This window comes from Mesoplodon mirus, assembly GCF_964341445.2.
Source record: "Mesoplodon mirus genome assembly, chromosome: X".
Classification (NCBI taxonomy): domain Eukaryota; kingdom Metazoa; phylum Chordata; class Mammalia; order Artiodactyla; family Ziphiidae; genus Mesoplodon; species Mesoplodon mirus.
This window is the reverse complement of record NC_138981.1, coordinates 15,045,576-15,070,865: the sequence shown is the minus strand read 5'-3', so window position 1 is coordinate 15,070,865 and position 25,290 is coordinate 15,045,576. Positions and strand designations below refer to the sequence as shown.

General features: G+C 39.2%; 1 long non-coding RNA gene across 1 annotated transcript in view; it reads right to left on the bottom strand.

Moving 5' to 3' along the window:
• LOC309796783 overlaps nucleotides 1-25,290 on the bottom strand; it is a 205,153-nt gene that overhangs the window by 677 nt on the left and 179,186 nt on the right. The gene's annotated exons all lie outside the window — the stretch shown is intronic.

Genomic DNA, 25,290 nt, shown 5'->3' with positions numbered 1-25,290 from the left:
TATTTTAAGATTGGTCCTTGGGCAAGTTAGTTAACTGCTCTGTGCTTATTAAAAAACAAAAACTATCTTGCAGGGTTGCTATAAAGATAAAAACCATATTTGAAAAGGGTTTCACACTTTGCCTGGTATTTAGAAGGTGAGTTTTGTTACTTGCAGCCAAATGCATTCCTAATTGGTATACTCAGTATGCTTTCAGCCTCTCCATGTATCACAATGTTTCAGTGTAATACTCTGAGGAACCAAAGGGGTAAAAGGTACTTCTCAAAAAAGGAATACACAGTGAAGTCTTATAATCTGCAGCTGATATTATTATCATTATTGTTCTAGGATACTTCAATTCATTCGGATTGGACAGTTCATCCTCCCTTAAATATTTGGTAGCTTTGCAAACAGTTTCAGAGCATGATAAGGCTACCAATAATATGTCCAGAACCTGTACCTAGTATTGCTTTCAGCAGGCTGCTAAGTCTGCATCATCATTATGTATCTGGCTTCTAGAATGGTCAGATGGTGAGAGGATGGGTGGGTAGGACTTTTTAAAATATGAAGGGGAAATGCGAGGTAATACACAAATATCTTTCCTGAAACATAATCTCTAGGCCAGGTAGAAACTGTCTTCCTCCTTCCCTTCCTGTCCCCTCATCACCAAAGCTCCTCTCTGCTTCTCCTTAGAGTGGAGGTGGAGCAATGGGAGAGAGTAAGACAATTTCTGCCTGTGCCACACTTTTCTAGAGATAAAAGCATTTGCTTTTTTTCTTTCTTTCTTATTCTTCAAATTCACTGGTCACAACACTTACACATATGTTATTTTCTACTCACTGCTCTAATTGGGATTCAGATCCAACCATTAATCTAAAAGTTAACTAGATCAAGAACCAATTAGACTAGTCAGTCATTAACTGCACATGACATTTAACCCAGATGAACAGACACATGACCTGTTACAAACTCATTGGTAGGTTGAGTGTTCATGTTGAATTTCCCTGGACTTCACACACTAGAAGTAATCGTAGGTTCTTTCCCTTTCTTATCAAAGATTAACCCCAGTAATTTGGGGGTGAAGAGAAAACAACCATCAAAATTTTAAAAAGGAAGTATTTCTTCCTATTGTTAATAGCTAGTGATTACTTTGAATGTGAGAGGACTTAACTTTAATAATAGTCCTTAAGTCAAGATGTCATTTAAAAATTTTCATTCTGCACATACTTCCATATTTAGATTAATTTTCATAATCCCAGTAAGTAGGAGGGTGGATACATGTTTTGCTCTCTTGCCAACTGACAGGTATGAATAAAGTGGTGATGGTGCTGGTGGTGGGGTCTTCTAAGTGTCATTAGCATCTAAACAAGAGAGAGGACAATCCTGACACTTCAGCAAGGTTTACTCAGACCCTGGATTTGCTTAAATCATCATAAAAGATCAGGACTTCAAGGTGCCTTAATAATCACACCCTCACTATACAGGTGGCTGTTTGTTTGGTGCTTGTGTGTATGTGTATCACAGGGCAGAGACCCCTTGATGTGTGTGTAACAACTACACCAACAGGTCCAGTTCAGTAAGGATTCCTATATAGAGGAGATTTGCCTAAATCTGTCCTAAAAAGTCAACATACACACTGTGTCCCATTTCATAAGCAGGGATATGTCCTAATGCCAATTACCCTAGAAAAGGTAAGACATTGCCTTAATGCCACGCTAATGTTTGATATAAAATTCTTCCTTAAGAGCAATGTTTGGTAGAGGAGGGTCAAGGGAGCATGAGAATGCTGGGTACATGAAGTGAAATGGGAAATGAAAAGGGGAAGGAAAGGGGCAAAAACAGGGAGGAGAGACTTGAGGAAGATGAAGCCAAAGAAGCCAGGTTACCACCCTGCCTGGGTGCTCCTGAATGCTAATGAAGCCTAAATATCCTTGAGATAAAACCAATGGTTCTCAAAGTGTGGTCTCCTGACCAGCAATATCAGCATCACTGAAGAACTTGTCTGCACCCCACTCCAGACCTAGGGAATCAGAAACAACCCCTTCAGGTGATACTGATGTACACTCAAGTCTGAGAACCACCATGCACTAAATGTTATCATTGAAGTCCACCTGGGCATGAATGAGTTTCCATTAGACATTGAGCATCTCAAGGGCAGTGACTAGGGATCACCAATGCATCTGCAGCACTGGAGCAGGCTGGCATGGAGCCACTTAGTATATATTGCTTGAATCAATAAACTATTCTTGAGAACAGGTAAGTCTTTTTCATTACGGTAAAGTTTAATATAATAATTCCAAGTTGGAGAGAATGTTGGAGAGAATGTAGTGAAAGTGGGGTGTATGAGAAGAATACCAATTTCACAGTTTGGGGCAGCACTGTCTCTTCCTGTTTATTAAAAAAATACTCAGAAATATCACTTTAAAATTAGGTTCCAAGTATTACAGAAATAATTTTACTATCCTCTCTCCTTTTTGGTTTCCACTTGGGCAACAGGTTAAAATAGCAATCCATATGATTTTTAACGTGTTGCGCAGTTGTGCACCAACATTTCAGATTCTATACCCTTTGCGTAGGAGGATATTCTGTTCACAGAAAATATTAATTTACCTGGAAAACAATAATTCTGCTTGAGGGCTTTTTGAAATAAATATCTTCCCATTAAAGCATTTGCTTTAAATTGTTTCCTTGAGGTTGTCATATGAACAGGTCAAAAAAAAAAAAAAGAAGCAAATGAAAGTATTCTTGGTAGGTTATATTTTAGAGTTTTGTGGCAACCTGGTAAAGTCTGCCTGACCACTGTCGAGGTCACTGTCTAGGGCAGATGTTCTCAACCAGGGTGATTATGCCTCCCAGGGGACATTTGGCAATGTCTGGAGGCAGTTTTAATGTCACAGCTGGGAGGGAAACTGCTACTGGCCTTGAGTGGGATGCCGCTAACCATCCTTCAATGCGCAGGACACAGCCCAGCGAACAATGAAGAGTTATCCAGTGCCAAATGTCAATAGTGCCACAGTGGAGAAATACTGGTCAGAGGCAAGAAACCCTCTCCCTACCGTAGAGGAACCATATTATTTACCATCTAAGCCAGGACACTCTTGACATCAAAAGGGGATGCTATTAGTAGCTATGCCAGGACAATAGGCATAAACAAGGACAGTCCCAGGCAAAGCCCCCGTTTCCACACCTAAAGGCTTTGTAAACCCAGGCAAACAGCATCCTCATCTGTAAAGTGAGGTGGTAAGATTATCCCCAGGTCCCTTCCTGGTCCAGCATTTTAGTTCTAGGGATGTAAACCTTTAGTGTCTCAAGCACACATTATTCTTTCTGTGTCACCTCTGTCAGTCCATGAACTCTTCCAGAGTAGGCCTCTATCCTATTCATTTTTCTGTCTCCTTTACTCTCTTAACACAAGCCCTGCAGAAACAATGTTTGTTGGACCTTATTATTTCCAGCAGATTTACAACTTCCCACACCAGTAAAATGTTAACATGAAAGATTTTAATAACAAACATATTTTGGTCATACTTCTCCATGAGGAATGCAGATGGGGCTTGATTTTCGCTTCTTGAGTTACTACCATGGCCACATAATTTGCCTTCTAACTTAGGACATTTTGAAAGCAAAAGGGCGTGCTGTTAATAACTACAGCAGGATAATAGGCATGAACTGGGGGGCAGGATTGCCCGAGCCAGGTTAAACGCCATTAGGATTCAAATTGCCACTAAACAGATGTGTGAGGCTGGCAGACACATCATGCCCACCCCTTATAACTGCTGACCCCAATTACATGGCCTCTTTGAAGATAAAACACAGCTAGTTCCTTTCATCCACCTTGGATAGTATTTGAATCTTTCCTTCATTCTTGCATAAAGCTCATCTTTCCCCACACGTATTCCACATTAAACTTGCTGACCTTTTAAAGCAAATGGAAAAAGTCCAGGAACCCAGCTCACATTAATTCCACTGAGTTTTACCCCATTCCTCGGCTTATATGTTTGGACAGCACATCACTTAGAGAATGCTGAGGCCCTTCTCGATTCACTTGAGTGGGTGAGGAAACGGAAGGCTCTGACCTTGTGTTCTCCCTCCTTCTGATGAAAATGGCAAAAGCATTTATCTCAGGGCTGGGAGGTTGTAAGGTGAAAACAGGCTCTCTCCATTTATATGCATTTACTTACTGATCTGTTTCCCTCTTCCAAAGTGTCACTGTGGGTATGATTTACCTCTCTATTCCAAGATCTTGCACAAAGTGAGTGTTTAATATATGTTTATTAAATGAATGGATGGATGGATGAACCACAAAGAAATTCCACTTGTCCCCAGTATGGATAGAAATCGATGACCCTATGCTGCACTCATAACAGTCTTAGGAGTAAAGAATACTTTAGCTGGAAAGTCCTTTTCTCTCCTTCCTGCCCCAGTCCTTACCTCCTTCACCAAATTGTTGACCCTTGCACAAGCCATGTAGCATTGTTTGAGGCAGAGAAATCAACTTGATGAAAGCCCATAGCCAATGGGAACCAAAATATATAAAGGAAATGTAAATAGAACTATCATATGATCCAGAAGTTCCACTTCTGGGTTATTTATCTGAAGAAAACCAAAACACTAACTCGAAAAGATATCTGCACCTCTATGTTCATTGCAGCATTATTTACAATAACCAAGATGTGGAAGCAACCTAAGTGTCCATTGATGGATGAATGGATAAAGATGTGGTATATAAACACAATGGAAAATTATTCAGCCATAAAAAAGGGAAACCTTGCCATTTGCCACCACAGATGGGCCTTGAGGGCATTATGCTAAGTGAAATAGGTCAGACAGAGAAGGACAAATAACGGTATGATCTCACTTAAAAGTAAAATCTAAAAAAACCAAACCCATAGATACAGAGAACAGATTGGTGGTTGCCAAAGGTGGGGGTGGGCAAAATAGGTGAAGGGGGTCATTACGTATGTACAAACTTCCAGTAATAATATAAATAAGCCCTGGGGATGTAATGTACAGCACAGTGACTACAGTTAATAATACTGTATTGTATATTTGAAAGTTGCTAAAAGAATAGATCTTAAAAATTCTCACCACAAGAAAAAAATTCTGTCAACTATGGATGGTGATGGATGTTAACTAGACTTATTGTGGTGATCATTTCAAATATATACAAGTATCAAATCATTATATTGTACACCTGAAACTAATATAAAGTTCTATGTCAATTAAACCTCAAAATTAAAAAAAAAAAAAAGAAAGAAAAGAAAGGAAAGGCCATACTCTCCCATCCAGGATAATAATGAACTGATCTCTATAGAGGGTTTCTCAGCTGTAAACTACCATGATCACAACAATTATCATCATTAAAATTATTTCAGTCTATTGGCATCAGGTAACCCTTTTAGAACGCTATTTTCTGAGCAGAGGAAATGAAGCTGGAAGGCTGGATAGTTCTGTGCACTGGTCCTGATGAAGTCTTCTCTGCAGCCCTGGGCCTTTTGTGCACAGCCTCTCACAATGCATCACTGTCCTTGCATCTTCATTCCCCAGATGGAGATTGAGAATTTTGTATATTCTGGGCACTGTATTAAGTGCAAGGATTAAAAAGTGACTAAGTAGTCAGGACCCCTACCCTTCACAAGTCATGATATTCAAAAGTTAACCACCGTGTTGCTTAAAAGAAGTTTGAAAACCATGTAACTTCCTCACCCATTTTTAAGTTGACATTCACATTTTTCATCATAAATTTAAATATTTATAAAGGTTAGAATTACCAAAGCATTATAAATATGGACATTTTAAATTAAAGCAGATACGTCATTTATTATTTATTTAAATATATCCAACATCCATCAACAGATGAATGGATAAAGAAGATGTGGCGGGCTTCCCTGGTGGCGCAGTGGTTGAGAGTCCGCCTGCTGATGCAGGGGACACGGGTTCGTGCCCTGGTCCGGGAGGATCCCACGTGCCGCGGAGCGGCTGGGCCCGTGAGCCATGGCCGCTGGGCCTGCGCATCTGGAGCCTGTGCTCCGCAACGGGAGAGGCCACAACAGTGAGAGGCCCGCGTACCAAAAAAAAAAAAAAAAAAAAAAAAAAGAAGATGTGGCACATATATACAGTGGAATATTACTCAGCCATAAAAAGGAACGAAACTGAGTTATTTGTAGTGAGGTGGATTGACCTAGAGACTGTCATACAGAGTGAAGTAAGTCAGAAAGAGAAAAATAAATACCGTATGCTAACACACACATATATATATATATGGAATCTAAAAAAAAAAAAAAAGGTCATGAAGAGCCTAGGGGCAAGATGGGAATAAACATGCACACCTACTAGAGAATGGACTTGAGGATACGGGGAGGGGGAAGGGTAAGCTGGGACAAAGTGAGAGAGTGGCATGGACATATATACACTACCAAACGTAAAATAGATAGCTAGTGGGAAGCAGCCGCATAGCACAGGGAGGTCAGCTCGGTGCTTTGTGACCACCTAGAGGGGTGGGATAGGGAGGGTGGGAGGGAGGGAGACGCAAGAGGGAAGAGATATGGGGATATATGTATATGTATAGCTGATTCACTTTGTTATAAAGCAGAAACTAACACACCATTGTAAAGCATGTTAAAAAATAAAGATGTTAAAAAAATAATAATAAATATATATATATATATCCAACAGAATCTAAATACCATTTGATACCTATCATCATTCTTTTTTTTAATATACAAAGAAATTTTACAGTATTTCTTTTCCTCCTTAGTCTCATATTTCCATTCCATTTCTCACATGGAATTTTATCCTAGTGAAATTTATTTTTATGCTGGAAAGACTCTGGTCATCCTGTAACACACACACACACACACACACACACACACACACACACGTACTTTTTTCCATGTGACCATCCAGTTCAACTTTCTTACCAAAGTATAGCTCAGCCATGGCACTGTTGGGTTCAAATAGTAGAGCTATTACACAGCTCTACTATGTAATAGTTGTGTCTTTGGGTAAGTTATTTAACCTCTATGAACTTCACTTTTCTCTTCCATAATACTGGGAAATTAATGTCTATTTTGTAAGGTTGTTGCAAAAAGTAAAAGAATATATGAAAATACTTAGTCCAGTGCCTGGCGTATAGTAACCATTTAATAAATGATGGCACATTATTAATCTACCATGCAAAATACTTCTTTACTCACAAGAGAGCCGCCCTACAACAAAAGCAAAAATAAACAAATAGGACCTAATCAAACTAAAAAGCTTTTGCACAGTAAAAAAAAAAAGGAAACCATCAACAAAACAGAAAGGCAACCTACTGAATGGGAGAAGATATTTGCAAATAATATGTCAGATAAGGGGCTAATATCCAAAATATATAAAGAACTCATACAACTCAATATCAAGAAACCAAACAACCAGATTAAAAACTGGGCAGAGGGGGACTTCCCTGGTGGTGCAGTGGTTAAGAATCCGCCTGCCAATGCAGGGGACACGGGTTCAAGCCCTGGTCCGGGAAGATCCCACATGCCGTGGAGCAACTAAGCCCTTGAGCCACAACTACTGAGCCTGCGCTCTAGAGCCCGTGAGCTACAACTACTGAGCCCATGTGCCACAACTACTGAAGCCCGCGAGCCCAGAGCCCATGTCCCACAACAAGAGAAGCCACCGCAATGAGACGCCTGCACACAACACGAAGAGTAGCCCCCGCTCGCTGCAACTAGAGAAAGCCCGCACTCAGCAACGAAGACCCAATGCAGCCAAAAATAAATAAATTAATTAATTAAAAAAAAAAAAAAACTGGGCAGAGGACCTGAATAGGCATTTTTCCAAAGAAGACATACAGAAGGCCAGCACATGAAAAAACGCTCAATAACGTCCCTAATAATCAAAAAAATGCAAATCAAAACCACAATGAGATCTCACCTAAAACCTGTCAGAATGACTATTGTGAAAGATACAAGAAATAACAAGTTTTGGCGAGGATGTGGATAAAAGGGAACCCTTGTGTGCTATGTGTTTTCACTAATATGTGGAATCTAAAAAACAAAACAAACAAACAAATAAAACAAAACAGAAACAGGCTCATAGACACAGAGAAGAAACTAGTGATTACCACAGGGAAGATGGGTGGGAGAGGGGCGAAAAGGTGAAGGGGATTAAGAGGTACCAACTGCCACCCTATAAAATAAATAAGTCATAGGGATGTAATGTACAGCACAGGGAATATAGTCAATATTTTATAGCAACTTTGCATGGTTTATAATCTATAAAAATACTGAATCACTATGATCACTATGTTGTATACCTGAAACTAATATTGTAAGTCAACAATACTTCAATAAATTAAGAAAAAAAGAAAAAAGAGAGCCACCTTATGCAACATTTTCTTCCATATATACTAGATCCATGATATTTTGTCCAACCCTGCTTTTTTATTCCTAGAGCCCCTAACACCAACCACCATTTTTCCAGGGATTCCCTTTCCAAAAGTACCTCAAAATTTGATGGTTGAGCAAATTACTACTTTCCTCCTGATAAGAGGACAAACTGTCCTGTCCTGACAGGACAACTGTCAAAGTTCTTAATATAAAAACACCAGAAAGGGCTTCCCTGGTGGCGCAGTGGTTGAGAGTCCGCCGCCGGTGCAGGGGACACGGGTTCGTGCCCCGGTCCGGGAGGATCCCACATGCCGCGGAGCGGCTGGGCCCGTGAGCCATGGCCGCGGGGCCTGCGGGTCCGGAGCCTGTGCTCCGCGGCGGGAGAGGCCACAGCAGTGAGAGGCCCGCGTACCGCAAAAAAAAAAAAAAAAAAAAAACACCAGAAAGGAGAGCTTTCTGGCCATATAAGGAGCTATGAGGAAATGACAAACTAACAAGCATGTTTCCCCCACCCATGATTATTCGTAAATCACATGATTTATGCTAATCCTTAATCAAAAGTCAAGTCCAATGTGATCAATGCATGCTGTTTTCTGGTTTTTCCTATTAGCTTAGGCTAACTTTCAAGTGAACCTTTGCTAGTAACAGTGATCATCTCTATGGTTTCCTTAGGAACACACCCAAGGGAAATGAATGCCTATGATGAAAAGAAAAACAGAGTGGCCAGATTGTGGTGCACTTGGAACTCTCAATACATGGCTGCTGGCAGCGTTAAATGGTACAATTACTTTGGAAAACTTTTTGGCAGCTCCTTATAAAGTGAAAATCCAACTATCCTATGATCAAGCAGTTCCATTCCTAGGTATTTACTCTAGAGGAACAAAACCATATGTCCACTGAAAGATCTGTTCAAGAATATTTATTCTGCTTTATTCGAAGTAGCCAACAACTCAAACGTCCATCAACAGGAGACTGAATAAACAAATTGTGGTATATGCACATGATGGAATAAAACTCAGCAATAAAACAGGATGAACCACTGATACACACAACATGGATGAATCTCAAAAACATTATGTTATGTGAAAGAAGCCAGATATAAATGAGTGCATACTATATGGTTCCCTTTGTATGAAGTTCTAGAATCTGTGTTAATAGAAATCAGAATGGTGATTACCTACGGAGAGGGGACATTGACTGTAGAGGAGTACAAAGAACTTTATGGGGTAATGGAAGTGTTCTATGTCTTTAATTGGGAGGGAGTAACATGGGTGTATATCTTCAACAAAACTCGTCAACACTATCAAACACTTAATATCTGTATGTTTCATTAGCGGTAAATTATACTTTAAAAAAATTGAGAAAAAGAAAATAAAGCAGCATCCAAACTTACAGTTGTAAGGGATCTTCAAGATCATTTCACCTTTATCTCCTCTATTTCAATGCCGGAAAATTCCATACAACAGCCCAAGTGGACGACTGCTAAGCTTCAACTAGAGGAAACACAAAATCATAGACCGGGTCTATTCCGTCTTCAGGCACCCCCAGCTGGATCACACTGCTGGCTCATGTTGGGCTGGCAGTTAACTAAACTCTTTGCCCCCACCAGCTAGGACTTCTCACCTGAATTTTTGTCAGCCCTGAATGCTCTCATCCAGTTGTTCATCTTAGCATAGTTAACATTTACACTAAGCACCAACACTTCCTCCAGCATCTTTAGAATTCCTCCACTATATGCCACCCATGGCCCCTGGAGTTGTCATTATAAGTAGATTGTCTTAGACAACTTTAGGAAATTTGGGGTGAAATCACGCAGAGACCCTTGAAAGATTAGCCTCATATAAACATATTCTATGAAGAACACACCAGTAAAGAACTTCATTACAAGACAAGAGACACATCAGAAGGAGAAAGCAGGCAGAGGATCTTGGTCGCCTACGTAACTCGTATAGGAAGCCTTATAATTAGGCTGTCATACTTGATGAAACCAGGGATGGGAACACAGCTCAAATCATGACTGACGTGGATGTTTCTTTCCTGTCTCATGGAATGTTACGGCGTTAGGTTACACCCAGACTGCCGCTGTAGGAATGAAGGGAGAGCCGTGACCTCCTCCCCATGACTGGACTTAAAGGTGCAGAAAAAGTCAAATAATCCAATGCAGTGTGCTGAGGGAGCATTGTTGTCCACAAGGGAAAAAAATACGAATATACTCCTGGGAAATAATGCAATTTAATCAATCCTCTCCTTCAGAAATAGGAAATATTTAACTTTTCTGATTTTCATTTTTTTGTTTTGCTTTCCAATAAAATAGGAAAAAAAACTTTATTGGATTACACACAAATGAATATTAAAATCCTATTAATTTCTCACTACGGTGCTACTGGGTAAGAAGGAGAAAGAGAGGAAATGGTTAGAGATACCCGAAATGTGAGCCACGTACAAATGGGAAACATTTGCACATTTACATGTTCCCTACCTTCAAAATAATAATAGCTCCCACTAATTGAATGGTTACTGTTTGCCAGTCACTATGCCGAGCACCTCAGAAGGACTCTGTTTCATAAGTCCTATTATTGTCCCCACTTCACACATGAGGAAACTGAAGCTTAGCGAGGTTAAATAATTGGAGTGTATCTAGGGAATAGTAGGGCTGGGATTTGAACCCAGACAGTATACACAGCGAGCCTGAACTTTCCACCACCAAATTATACTGGTCCTAGGCCCCAAACTCCAACATATCTCAATTTTGGGGAAGACTGATGTTTCTTCCAAAGGCTTGCCAGGAAAGATATGACCGAAAACTGTCAAATCTCTCAAAGCAAAAGAAAGTAGTATCTCAAAGTAAGTTTTTAGCCTTTACGTATGCCCGTGGATACATGGCAAACAAAGAAAGGAATTAAGAGAATGCTGAAAATTACCAGTTGTACTGAAAGCAAAATAAAAGAGCTACAGCATTTTCATCTTAATCCATTTTCCTGGGTTTCTTTTAGGTTAGAAGAACTGTCAAGTAATAGTTTATTTTAAATTCAAAACTGACACAGACTTTAAAGTTAAATGAACCCAAACTAAGGGTTGGCGGGGAGGGGCGGGCATCTGGCTGGCAAATCACTCAGTTCAGCTCTTTGTCATGTAATATCTCAGTCTTAGTACATCTTTCTGATGATCACATTTGCATCATTCAGAACAGCACTGTCTGGACCTACTCTCTATCGTTAGTGACTAGGTGCTCCGGCTATTTACCTCTAATTCTTCCAAACTTGCTAAAAGAAGAAAAAGACTTTCATATTAAGTTTTATTTTTAAAATTCTTTCTCAAAGGCCTCACTACTATTCCATAAAAATTTCAACTTTCAAATGAGGGTTTATCAAAGTATAATATTTTAAATGTTAAAAACGTGACTTTCATATAAAGTGAGCACGTATCACAGACTTATTTCTCTCATTAATCAGAAAATAAAGCTGGTTCAAAGGATAATGTGAGAGACGGAGTATACACAGGAACTGAAAGAAGGAATGCAGGAATAAGATTATGAAATTTGATATAAAAGTATTGTGTCGGGCTTCCCTGGTGGCGCAGTGGTTGAGAGTCCGCCTGCCAATGCAGGGGACACGGGTTTGTGCCCCGGTCCAGGAGGATCCCACATGCCGCGGAGCGGCTGGGCCCGTGAGCCATGGCCGCTGAGCCTGCGCGTCCGGAGCCTGTGCTCCGCGGCGGGAGAGGCCACAGCAGTGAGAGGCCCGCGTACCGCAAAAAAAAAAAAAGATGCAATTCTTTGTTTTTGACTATCACGCTGCTGATTCATCATCAACACACATATTGGTATTGTCCTGTTACTTGGTCCCATTTGTGATAGAGACATACAGATGTGCCTATTAGCTGGCTGACATCAGAGGAACAGACTGTGTCCATTTGCTGTTTTCAAGGAAGGCCAAATGATCTAAAAAACTTTCTAATAGAACCTCTGCTTTATCTAATAAGCAGACTTAATGATTCTTAGTCCTGAGTTTTCGAATCTCTATTTTTCTCCAACTGCCTCAAGGTATGTCATGAAAGTGTTCAGGAAATTAGCAAATGAAATTAACTTTAGTTCAACCTAAACCTGGTTGGATGTTTTCACTTTGAAGGTAGTAAATTAAATAAAAATATGGTGGGAAAATTAAAAGATAGGAAAAAATTCTATCTTTTATCCTACTTTTCCTCTGTAAAATCCTACTTTTCCTCTGTAGTAGAAACATATACTGATTTACTAAACTTAGTGGACTATAAAATAAACAAAACAAAAGCAAAAATAATTTTAAAAACTTGACCTATCTATAATTGGGTGTTAAAAGTTCTAACCCTATTCTCCCCTAAAACTGAGCCATGCTACTATAATCACTTTGACTAACTGGAGGAAATGAGCCTACAATGAGATTGCAGAAAATTGCAAAAAATAATTAGGAATAGAAATGTTTTTTAATATTAAATAATATTCCAAACATTAAATATCAGAACAGGCAGGCATCATAGATCTCCCCCGGTCTCCCAGGTTCTGATGTAAACAGGGACTTGCTTAGTTACAAGTGATCTTTGCTTTACCCAGAGATTTTTTAACCGAGAAGAACCTGGTTTGTGCTGAATTTTGCTTTTTGCAGGATTTTATCACAATAATTCTTCAATCAACACTTCTATTTAAATAGTTATTTTCTAGCCTTCTTCCAGTGAATATTTTGGTGGACTGGGCGAGGAAAAAAAAAATGACAGTTTTTGCAAGATAAAAACATTGGCATTTTCAACCAAATAAAAGGTGATATAACTTTCATAGTTATTATTTTTTAAATGCTTGATATTTGTCTGAACTCAGCGAGGATCTTAAGGCAGAATAAGATACTTATACAGCCAATAGATATAAGCTAAGCAGTTCTCATCAGGGACTCACGATGGCTCCAGAAATGTGATTCAGGCCTCATATGTCCAAACAATAACTGACAGATGATGTGTCAAATTTAAAGTGGACACACATTCTTTCCTATCTAGAAAGAGAGTCTATTTTGCCACCCCCTGGATCTGGGCTGGGCTGAAACTGCTTTACCAACAGAATAACAGAATACAGCAAAAATGATGCCTTTAAGAGGCCTGGCAGCTCTTGCTTTCTCTCTTGGAAGCCAGCTGCCATTTAAGAAGTATGCCCACCCTGAGCCCATCATGCTCTGATAATGAGCATGAGACACTACATGGAGAAAGAGTCCAATGAAACCAAAGGCGCCAGATATGTGCGTGAAGAAGCTCTCCTGGAAGTGGACTATCTACCCTCCTGCCCCCTTCCCCATCCCCTCCTCCTTTCCTGCCTTAGCCTAGGACACAAGGAGCAGAAAGGAGCTGTCCAGCTAAGTCCTTTCTGAATTCCTGACCTATAAAATCGTCATCAAAATATAATGGTTGAAAAAAAATATATATATATATATATAATGGTTGCTTTAAACCTCTAATTTTTAGGGTGGTTTGCTAAAACAAATGGATAAACTAAGAGGTGATTCATTTCACATTATTGAAAGGTTAGCTTTATAATAACTTTTAAAGCAAGGAGGTATTAAGAGCAAATTGGATATTTTTTTCCCTGTAGACTAGTATATGAATACCAGGAGAATTATTACCTCTTTAGCTAAATTTGACCTCACTTCTCCTAATCTAGTCTAATCTAATAAATGAAGACACTAGATTTTAGGTTGAGCTGCATGAGCTGTTTATATATTTTGGAAATAAATCCTTTGTCCGCTGATTCGTTCGCAAATATTTTCTCCCATTCTGAGGGTGGTCTTTTCGTCTTGTCTATAGATTCCTTTGCTGTGCAAGAGCTTTGAAGTTTCATTAGCTCCCATTTGTTTATTTTTGTTTTTATTTCCATTAATCTAGGAGGTGGATCAAAAAAGATCTTGCTGTGATTTATGTCAAAGGGTGTTCTTCCTATGTTTTCCTCTAAGACTTTTACAGTGTCTGGTCTTACATTTAGGTCTTTAATCCATTTTGAGTTTATTTTTGTGTATGGTGTTAGGGAGTGTTCTAATTTCATTCTTTTACATGTAGCTGTCCAGTTTTCCCAGCACCACTTATTGAAGAGGCTGTCTTTTCTCCATTGTATATTCTTACCTCCATTATCAAATGTAAGTTGACCATATGTGCATGGGTTTTTTCTCTGGGCTTTCTATCCTGTTCTATTGATCAATATTTCTGTTTTTGTGCCAGTACCATACTGTCTTGATGACTATAGCCCTGTAGTATAGTCTGAAGTCAGGGAGTCTGATTCCTCCAGCTCTGTTTCTTTCCCTCAAGACTGCTTTGGCTATTCAGGGTGTTTTGTGTTTCCATACAAGTTGTGAGATTTTTTTGTTCCAGTTCTGTAAAAAATGCCACTGGTAATTTGAGAGGGATTGCATTGAATCTGTAGATTTCTTTGGGTAGTAGTCATTTTCACAATGTTGATTCTTCCAATCCAAGAACATGGTATATCTCTCCATCTGTTTGTGTCACCTTTGATTTCTTTCATCGGTGTCTTATAGTTTTCTAAGTACAGGTCTTTTACCTCCTTAGGTAGGTTTATTCCTAGGTATTTTATTCTTTTTGTTGCAATGGTGAATGGGAGTGTTTCCTAATTTCTCTTTCTGATCTTTCGTTGTTAGTGTATAGGAATGCAAGAGATTTCTGTGCATTAATTTTATATCCTGCAACTTTACCAAATTCATTGATTAGCTCTAGTAGTTTTCTGGTGGCATCTTTAGGATTCTCTATGTATAGTATCATGTCATCTGCAAACAGTGACAGTTTTACTTCTTCTTTTCCAATTTGTATCCCTTTTATTTCTTTTCCTCTCTGATTGCCGTGGCTAGGACTTCCAAAACTATGTTGAATAATGGTGGAGAGAGTGGACATCCTTGTCTTGTTCCTGATCTTAGAGGAAATGCTTTCAGTTTTTCACCATTGAGAATGATGTTTGCTGTGGGTTTGTCGTATATGGCCTTTATGTTGAGGTAGGTTCCCTCTATGCCCACTTTCTGGAGAGTTTTTATCATAAATGGGTGTTGAATTTTGTCAAAAGCTTTTTCTGCATCTATTGAGATGATCATATGGCTTTTATTCTTCAATTTGTTAATATGGTGTATCACACTGATTGATTTGCATATATTGAAGAGTCGTTGCAGCCCTGGGATAAATCCCACTTGATCATGGTGTATGATCCTTTTACTGTGTTGTTGGATTCTGTTTGCTACTATTTTGTTCAGGATTTTTGCATCTATGTTCATCAGTGATATTGGTCTGTAATTTTCTCTATTTTTGTAGTATCTCTGTCTGGTTTTGGTATCAGGGTGATGGTGGCCTTGTAGAATGAGTTTGGGAGTGTTCCTTCCTCTGCAATTTTTTGGAAGAGTTTGAGAAGGATGGGTGTTAGCTCCTCTCTAAATGTTTGATAGAATTCACCTGTGAAGCCATCTGGTCTTGGACTTTTACTTGTTGGAAGATTTTTAATCACAGTTTCAATTTCATTACTTGTGATTGGTCTGTTCATATTTTCTATTTCTTCCTGGTTCAGTCTTGGAAGGTTACACCTTTCTAAGAATTTGTCCATTTCTTCCAGGTTGTCCATTTTATTGGCATAGAGTTGCCTGTAGTAGTCTCTTAGGATGCTTTGTATTTCTGCGATGTCCGTTGTAACTTCTCCTTTTTCATTTCTAATGTTATTGATTTGAGCCTTCTCCCTCTTTGTCTTGATGAGTCTGGCTAAAGGTTTATCAATTTTATCTTCTCAAAGAACCAGCTTTTAGTTTGATTGATCTTTGCTATTGTTTCCTTTGTTTCTATTTCATTTATTTCTGCTCTGATCTTTATGATTTCTTTCCTTCTACTAACTTTGCATTTTGTTTGTTCTTTTTTCTCTAGTTCCTTTAGGTGTAAGGTTAGATTGTTTATTTGAGATTTTTCTTGTTTCTTGAGGTAGGATTGTATTGCTATAAACTTCCCTATTAGAATTGCTTTGCTGCATCTCATAGGTTTTAGATCGTCGTGTTTTCATTGTAATTTGTCTCTAGGTATTTTTTGATTTCCTGTTTCATTTCTTCAGTGATCTCTTGGTTATTTAGTAACAGCCTCCGTGTGTTTGTGTTTTTTACATTATTTTCCCTGTAACTGATTTCTAATCTCATAGCATTGTGGTTGGAAAACGTGTTTTATACAATTTCAATTTTCTTAAGTTTACTGAGGCTTGATTTGTGACCCAAGATGTGATCTATCCTGGAGAATGTTCCATGTGCACTTGAGAAGAAAGTGTAATCTGCTGTTTTTGGATGGAATGTCCCATAAATATCTATTAAATCTACCTGGTCTATTGTTTCATTTAAAGCTTGTGTTTCCTTAGTAATTTTCTGTCTGGATGATCTGTTCATTGGTGTAAATGAGTTGTTAAAGTCCCCCACTATTATTGTGTTACTGTCGATTTCCTCTTTTATAGCTGTTAGCAGTTGCCTTATGTATTGAGGTGCTCCTGTGTTGGGTGCATATATATTTATAATTGGTCTATCTCCTTCTTGGATTGATCCCTTGGTCATTATGTAGCATCCTCCCTTGTCTCTTGTAACATTCTTTATTTTAAAGTCTATTTTGTCTGATATGACTATTGCTACTCCAGCTTTCTTTTGATTTCCATTTACATGGAATATCTTTTCCATCCCCTCACTTTCAGCCTGTATGTGTTCCTAGGTCTGAAGTGGGTCTCTTGTAGACAGCATATATATGGGTCTGGTTTTTGTATCCATTCAGCAAGCCTGTGTGTTTTGGTTGGAGCATTTAATCCATTCACGTTTAAGGTAATTGTCGATATGTATGTTCTTATGACCATTTTCTTAATTGTTATGGGTTTGTTTTTGTAGGTCCTTTTCTTCTCTTGTGTTTCCCACTTAGAGAAGTTCCTTTAGCATTTGTTGTAGAGCTGGTTTGGTGGAGATGAATTCTCTTAGCTTTTGCTTGTCTGCAAAGATTTTGATTTCTCCATCAAATCTGAATGAGATCCTTGCCGGGTAGAGTAATCTTGGTTGTAGGTTCTTCCCTTTCATCACTTTAAATATGTCATACCACTCCCTTCTGTCTTGTAGAATTTCTGCTGAGAAATCAGCTGCTAACCTTATGGGAGTTCCCTTGTATGTTATTTGTCATTTTTCCCTTGTTGCTTTCAATAATTTTTTTTGTCTTTAATTTTTGTCAGTTTGATTACTATGTGTCTCGGCGTGTTTCTCCTTGGGTTTATCCTGCCTGCAACTCTCTGTGCTTCCTGGACTTGCGTGGCTATTTCTCTTCCAATGTTAGGGAAATTTTCAACTATAATCTCTTCAAATATTTTCTCAGTCCCTTTCATTTTCTCTTCTTCTTCTGGGACCCCTATAATTCGAATGTTGGTGCGTTTAATGTTGTCCCAGAGGTCTCTTAGGCTGTCTTCATTTCTTTTCATTCTTTTTTCTTTATTCTGTTCCACGGCAGTGAATTCTGTCATTCTGTCTTCCAGGTCACTTATCCGTTCTTCTATCTCAGTTATTCTGCTATTGATTCCTTCTAGTGTATTTTTCATTTCAGTTATTGTATTGTTCATCTCTGTTTGTTTGTTCTTTAATTCTTCTAGGTGTTTGTTCTTTAATTCTTCTAGGTCTTTGTTAAACATTTCTTGCATCTTCTCAATCTTTGTCTCCATTCTTTTTCCAGGGTCGTGGATCATCTTCACTATCATTATTGTGAAATCTTTTTCTGGAAGGTTGCCTATGTCCACTTCATTCAGTTGTTTTTCTGGGGTTTATCTTGTTCCTTCATCTGGTACATAGTCCTCTGCCTTTTCATTTTGTCTATCTTTCTGTGAGTGTCTCTCTCAGAGTTCTTGAGGCCACAAGTCCAAAACCAAGGTGCCAGCAGGGCCACACCCACTCCATAGGCTTTAGGAGGGAATACTTCCATGCTTCTTCCAGCTCCTGGGGGTTCCTTGTGCTCCTTGTAGACACATCACTCCAATCTCTGCCTCTTTCTTCTATCAGCTTTACCTCTGTGATTCTGTGTCCTCTCCTCTTCTTATAAGCACACCAGTCATTAGACTTAAGGTTCATTTCAAATTTAGTATGATATCACCACACGATCCTTAACCCTATTTCCAAATAAGGTCATGTTCTGAGGTTCCCAATAGACACGAATTTTAGGGGGAGACTATTCAATTCACTACGGGGTATAAATTGAAAATGAAAACTGAAACTGGAGATAGGAGGAAAAATTAGAAAACCATTAAATAATAAAGTTCAGAAATGAGGAAAGTCAGAGCTAAGGTATTGCCTGTGGGGATTCCATTGTATTTTATAAGTAGATATATACACCATAGTTGCTATTACAGGCAGTAAGTTAATGATTGAGGTATGTTCAGGAAGCAGCAGGAGGCCAAAGGAGACCCTAGAGCCAGCTGGAGGAAGAGGTTGGTTAGAGAAGGTTTCTAAGAGATCAGAAGCATTGATAGGCAAAGGAGAGGGAGGAGGCTTCACTCCAGAGAACAGGTGGAATAAAGACATAGAAGTAAAATTCAGTGCAATGGCATGTGGAGAAAACTATAAACAATTTGGTGTTGTTGGGGTACAAAATGTAAGGCATAGATGAGCAGTAATGTCCTACTGTATAGCACAGAGAAGTATCTTCACTATCCTGCAATAAACCATAATGGAAAAGAATATATAGGTATATGTATGGCTGAATCACTTTGCTGTACAGTAGAAATTAACACAATTGTAATTGTGTGCCAGCCCCCAGATCTCCTACCTGACACTGACTTACTACTTGAAACTTTATTTCTTGCACCATGTTGGTGTGGTGGGCAGGGTGGGGCCTGCCCTAGATATAGGGGCCCTGCTGAGTGGTTCCCCACCCCAGGTGCCTGGTGCCTGACCAGATTCCCCCCAGTGCTGTTGCTATCCCCATGCTACCCAGGCCTCCACCTCCCGAGGGAGCCTCCAAGATATTTGCTGTTTACATGGAGCCATTTAAGGCTTTGAGCAGGGGAGTGGCATGGCCCCAATTTCCTCTTAGAATGATTCATCTGGCAAGCAGAAAAAAGGGTAGATTGGAGAAGGGAGGTTAATTAGGATGCATTCGTAGTCCAGGCAAAAGATGATCAGGGCCTGATTAGGGCAGCCATCATAGATTTACAGAGGAAAATGTTGAATCAAGAAATAAAAACAGCAGGATGTGGCGATTCATGGTTTGGGGGAGCAAAACTTGCCACTCCAAAATGTCTCTTTGGCATGCATATTATTTCAAGCTGAAAACAATCATAGCCCAAAAGACTCAAGAAGAAACTTTGACCTTCCCACTAACTGCCCAAGAAATTTAGACAGAGAGCCTGTTACAGGAATAGAGCTATCACCAGACATATCTGTGAATAATATGGACTAGGTGTGGTGGGGGAAACTCAGAGATCAGAGTCCTCTCTGTGTCCCATTGTCTCCGCAGGGCCCAGCAAACATTTACTTACAAAACATTTGCTTTCCCATCTCCATGTGAATTGCCTTCCTCCCCTTGGAAGTCCCACACCCTCACCACCACCAACATCCTCTTTTGTCTTCAGCTGAAGATGATACTTAAAGTAAAGATTTTGGCCATTTTGGCGAGTGACTCGGTTTTCCTAGGTCTCTCCCATGTACACATGTTATTAAACTCTGTTTGATTTTCTCCTGTTAATCTGTCTCACGTCAAGTTAATTCTTAGACCAGTCAGAAGAACCTAGAAGGGTAGAGGAAATTTTCTTCCTCCCCAACAATGGGATGTTGGGGATCAGGACAAGGGAAGAATCAAGGCTGTCAACCGGAATGGGTGATGGGTGATGGTGACACCACCCACTGAAACAGAGAATTCAGAAGCAGGTTTGCAGTACAGATGATAATGAGTTTATTTTGTAATACTTTGAGTTTGTGGTACCTGTAGGGGAGATAGCCAGAAGGCAGGGTATATACACAAGTTTGAAACTTGAAGGAAGGATCAAGGTTAGAGATACAAATGTACAAGGCATCAGGATACTAAAGTGGGTAGGGGCAAAGTTAAGATTTCTAAGGTAGAAATTTCACAATGAGAAGGAAAATGGGCTAAGGATGGAACTTAATATTCCACAGAGGCATGTATAAAGACAATATACCATAAAGATGGCACCACATGTAAATGGGAAAAGAAAAGTTGTTTAATAGATGACATTGGGGGAAAAATCGCTCACTAATGAAGACGATAAAGCTGTACTAATACACACACTAATACACAAATATGAAATGTTAAACTACAAACTTAATAGATGAAAAAGTAAGAGGATATCTTTGCAAATTAGGAGTGGAGAGCTCCTTAAATAAAACTTCACAAGCATAAACCATAAGACAAAGCAGTGTGATTAATTTGATTTAAGGGAATCTGTTCAATGAAAAACAGCATGAACAACATCAATGAACAAATGACAAACTGGAAGAAGATATGTGCAATGTCTAAAACCGACAAGGAAGGAATAGCCAACATTTTCAAGAAACTCCTAAAAATGAATTAGAATAAGGCAGCAAGTTTAATGGTACATAGGCAATTTACAGAAATCAAAAGCCAAAGGGCCAACAAATAACATGAAGGGATGTGTAAATCCATTAGCAACCAGAGAAATGCAAATCAACACAACAATGCTCTATGGCTGGACAATCACTGGCAACAATAAAGCAGCTGGATAACGCCAGGGGAAGGCAGGATGCAGAGACACAGGGATCCTCGTGCACTGCTGGTGGGGCAACCTGGTGAACCTGTTCTCTATGGCCATCTGGCAGAATTGTGCCAAACTGTACAACTTTGTCAACTTGTACATTAATAAAGCGCATGCTATTTGACACATACATTCCTCTTCAGGAATCATCCTGTGGGGGGATTAAGAACCTAACAAGTGTTAAAAGTTGCTGTTTAACTCCAACCTCAGGCTTCTCAACTCAGCAAGATTACCATCCTCTCTTTGGGTTCTCTGTTCCCAGACTGTTCTGGAAACTGACTCCAGCCAGTTATCTGGACCAGTCATAAGGCTCACCTCTTTTGTTTTCTGTCTCTCAGAGATCACATTCTTGTACTGCCTAAATAGAATGTCTGAAAACAGTTGTTTTATATGTTTTATCTTATTTTTTAGTTGTTTACAGTGGGAGGACAATTCCTATAAAAGTGAATCCTTCATGATTTTTTTTTTGTTGTTATTCTATAAATACTTATTGGGGGAAGGGTGGGGGAATCCTTCATGATTTGAAAGAAAACTTTAACCTACGTATTGTTGAATAAATGATTGAATTTTTAAAAAGTTGTTGTTTAAGAATAGTTACTATAGCATCATTTACAATTTAAAAAATTGGTAAAAACTTAAATGTCCATCAATAGGCACCTGCTAATTATAAAGTACTCATACTTAGAAACAAAAAGCATATTCAGCTTGAATGCAAAAGCACAACTTCTGGGATAAAGGAGCAATTTTCCCAGTTCAGAATCCCACAGTTTAGTTATGGTATAGTTCTCTATGACAGCAGTTGGCAAACTTTTTCTGTAAAGGGACAGAAAATACATATTTTAGGCTTTGTGGGCACATGGTTTCTATCACAGCTACTCATATCTGTCACTGTAATGTGAAAGCAGCCACAGATAATACTTAGCTAAATGAGCACACCTGTGTTCCAATAAAACTATATTTATAAAAACAGGCAGCAGGCTGGATCTGGTACACAGCTATAGTTTGTCTACCCCTGTTCTATAGAATAAGGAGATCTTTATGAGTCCTAGTTCTGCAAGCAGTTAGTTACTCTTGGGCAACTTATTTCTTCTTTCCTATTTCATCTCGTTGTAAGAATTAAATAGCATATGTGAATACAAATGAACTACGAAATGATATAAAAATATAGTCTGCGGGACTTCCCTGGTGGCACAGTGGTTAAGAATCCGCCTGCCTGTGCAGGGGACACAGGTTCAATCCCTGGTCCGGAAAGATCCCACATGCCGGGGAGCAACTAAGCCCATGCGCCATAACTACTGAGCTGGCACTCTAGAGCCTGCAAGCTGCAACTACTGAGCCCGCAACCTACAACTAGTGAAGCCCACGCGCCTAGAGTCCGTGGGCCACCGCAATGAGAAGCCCGCGCACCGCAATGAGAAGCCTGCGCACCGCAACGAAGAGTAGCCCCCACTTGCCGCAACTAGAGAAAGCCCGTGCACAGCAACGAAGACCCAACGCAGCCAAAAATTAATTAATTAATTTAAAAAAAAGACCACTGCCAAGGTTTCAAATATATATATATGTGTATATATATATATATATATATATATCTCGCCTGCTTTTACCATTTTCAAGTGTTTCTATTGTTACATTTATTTCACTACAGCCTTATGACCCACCTCTGAAGGTAAGTATTTGATGTGCTTTTATCTGTCTGAGAAGCCTGTTAAATATTCACAAATCATTCTACACAATGCTGGTCTTTGTTCACAGTCTTGTAACCATGAGTTTTTATCAAAGTCTATTCAGATCATTTCTGGATTATTCCCTTTTTTATTTTTTATTTTTTTTTCGGTACGCAGGCCTCTCACTGTTGTGACCTCTCCCGTTGCGGAGCACAGGCTCCGGACACACAGGCTCAGCGGCCATGGCTCACTGGCCCAGCCGCTCCATGGCATGTGGGATCTTCCCGGACCGGGGCACAAACCCGCGTCCCCTGCATCGGCAGGCGGACTCTCAACCACTGCGCCACCAGGGAAGCCCCCATTTTTATAATAATTTGTAGAACTGCGCAGTCAGACAGATGCCTATGCTTAGAAGGACTCCATGCTTAGTATGGGATTACCAGATACAAACCAGTATACATAAAATAGATAAGCAACAAGGATTTAATGTAGAGCACAGGGAATTATACCCAATATCTTGTAATAACCTAAAATGGAATATAGTCTGCAAAAAACCTGAATCACTATGTTCTATACCTGAAACTAACACAATATTGTAAATCAATTATACTTCAATTTGAAAAAAAACCAAAATGGACTCCATGCTTGGCGTAGGAGAGGAAAAATAATTTTCCTTCTACCCTTACAGGTTCTTGACTGAGACACCTCCCCACACCTTGTAATAAAAGACAGATTAATAGGAGAAAAACAAACAGAAGTTTTATAACAAGTATACCTCCTGTATAGGTGGGAGAGACCCATGAAAACTGAGTAATTTCCGTAATGGCCCAAGCCACCACCTTCAACACCATCTCCAGCTAAAGACAGAAGATGCTGGCATGGGGAAGGCCAGTTTGGGGAGGTTATCAGGCAAAGCACAGTAAACAAGGATGAGGCTGTACAAGATTTAAGTCTCTGCCTTCCTCATCGATAAGAGTTTCTAGAGATTTGGAGTCATCTTTCTGTTCCCAGTACAGAGAAGGAGACACCCTTACAAATGCAGATTTCCTTTATAACTGTAAATGTCTCTTACAAAAGGGTAATTCCTACTTGGTTTCAGAGCTTCTACTGTGTGTGCTGTTTATTGAAAATAACCAGTTGAAGATAATCCTTATGCCAAAGAGACATATTTTGGGTTGGCAAATTCTGTTCCCCTCCATTGGTTTAATGTTCTGTTGTTGCTGTCCCAAAATTCTTAATAATTTTTGAACAAGGCCCCGTGCATTTTCACAAATTATGTAGGTAGTCCTGCTCTTAGGCACTAGGAAGAAAAAGTAACTTTCCATTTCACATTTATAACACCTCCAAGCCACAGAAAATGTTTGACAGTAAGAAAACTTAGATGACCTTTATTCTTATGTGTGACCCCACAGAAATGTTTCCTGTATTCTTTCATCTCTTGAGTCTGGTTTGCCTGCAGAAAATTAAAAGGAGGAAAGCTCTTTAAATTATATTAGGCTTATGGACACCCCCCACCCCAAATTGGCAGAAATAAAATAGCAGATTTACAGATGCTCAGCTATAAATACTAAAGGGTATTTTTGTCCGCTTATTGGAAATATAAAAAGACTTGATCCATAACGGTAATCATAATAAATATTTTTTAGTGTTATCATAGTATTGAGAATGTAAAACCAAGTCATAATTATATACAATTTGCATAGTTATAAATAGCTTAGTTATTTTGTGGTCAAAATGCAAATACATACTGTCAAAGTGCTAAATTAAATGCTTCCTAGGAATTTACCCTGCTATTCACATAGAAGGCAAAAAAGTGTGTTGGTTGGAACGCTCTAGTACTCTCCTGATACTGTCTGGCACACAGAGGAAAATTAGTTGATTGTGTTTGACCAGAAAGCAAGTGTGAACAATGATTGATTCTGTCTTAGAAGAAGAAAGGAAGCTGCTGGTGGGACACAGGCATTGTCCAAGAGCAATGGCAAGGTCTCAATGGTCAGCCTTTGATTTCCAAACCACACTGACCAGTTTCCAGCATTGACTAGTTTCCAGCAATCCGCAATAAGGTATTCAAAAGTAAACAGACAGCTGTGTTTTTTAAAGGTCGGGGGAGGGGCTACTCCTTTTTTTTTTTTTCTTTTGCATTTAAAGTAATTTAATGATGATAAAACCAATCACAGAGGAACAGGATGCCGAGACTACACTTTTACAGCATCTCTATGTACATAATCTAGTTAGAGTCCAACCTCAAATAAACTCACACTTGGAGGGTGGGAAGAGGCGGCTACTCTTGTGTCTTATTTACCATGAGGATAAAATACTCTTGTTTTGAAGAAAACATGTTTAGATACAATAAGCCAACCTACTTTTTGTAAGTAAGTAGCTTACAAGTCAAGGGAAGACAAAACAATATGACTTCAATAGTACTCAATACAAAAGTTGTTTAAAATTAACTTTCTACACTCAGGTAGGCCAATATTTGCTAGTGATATAGCCCCAGGAA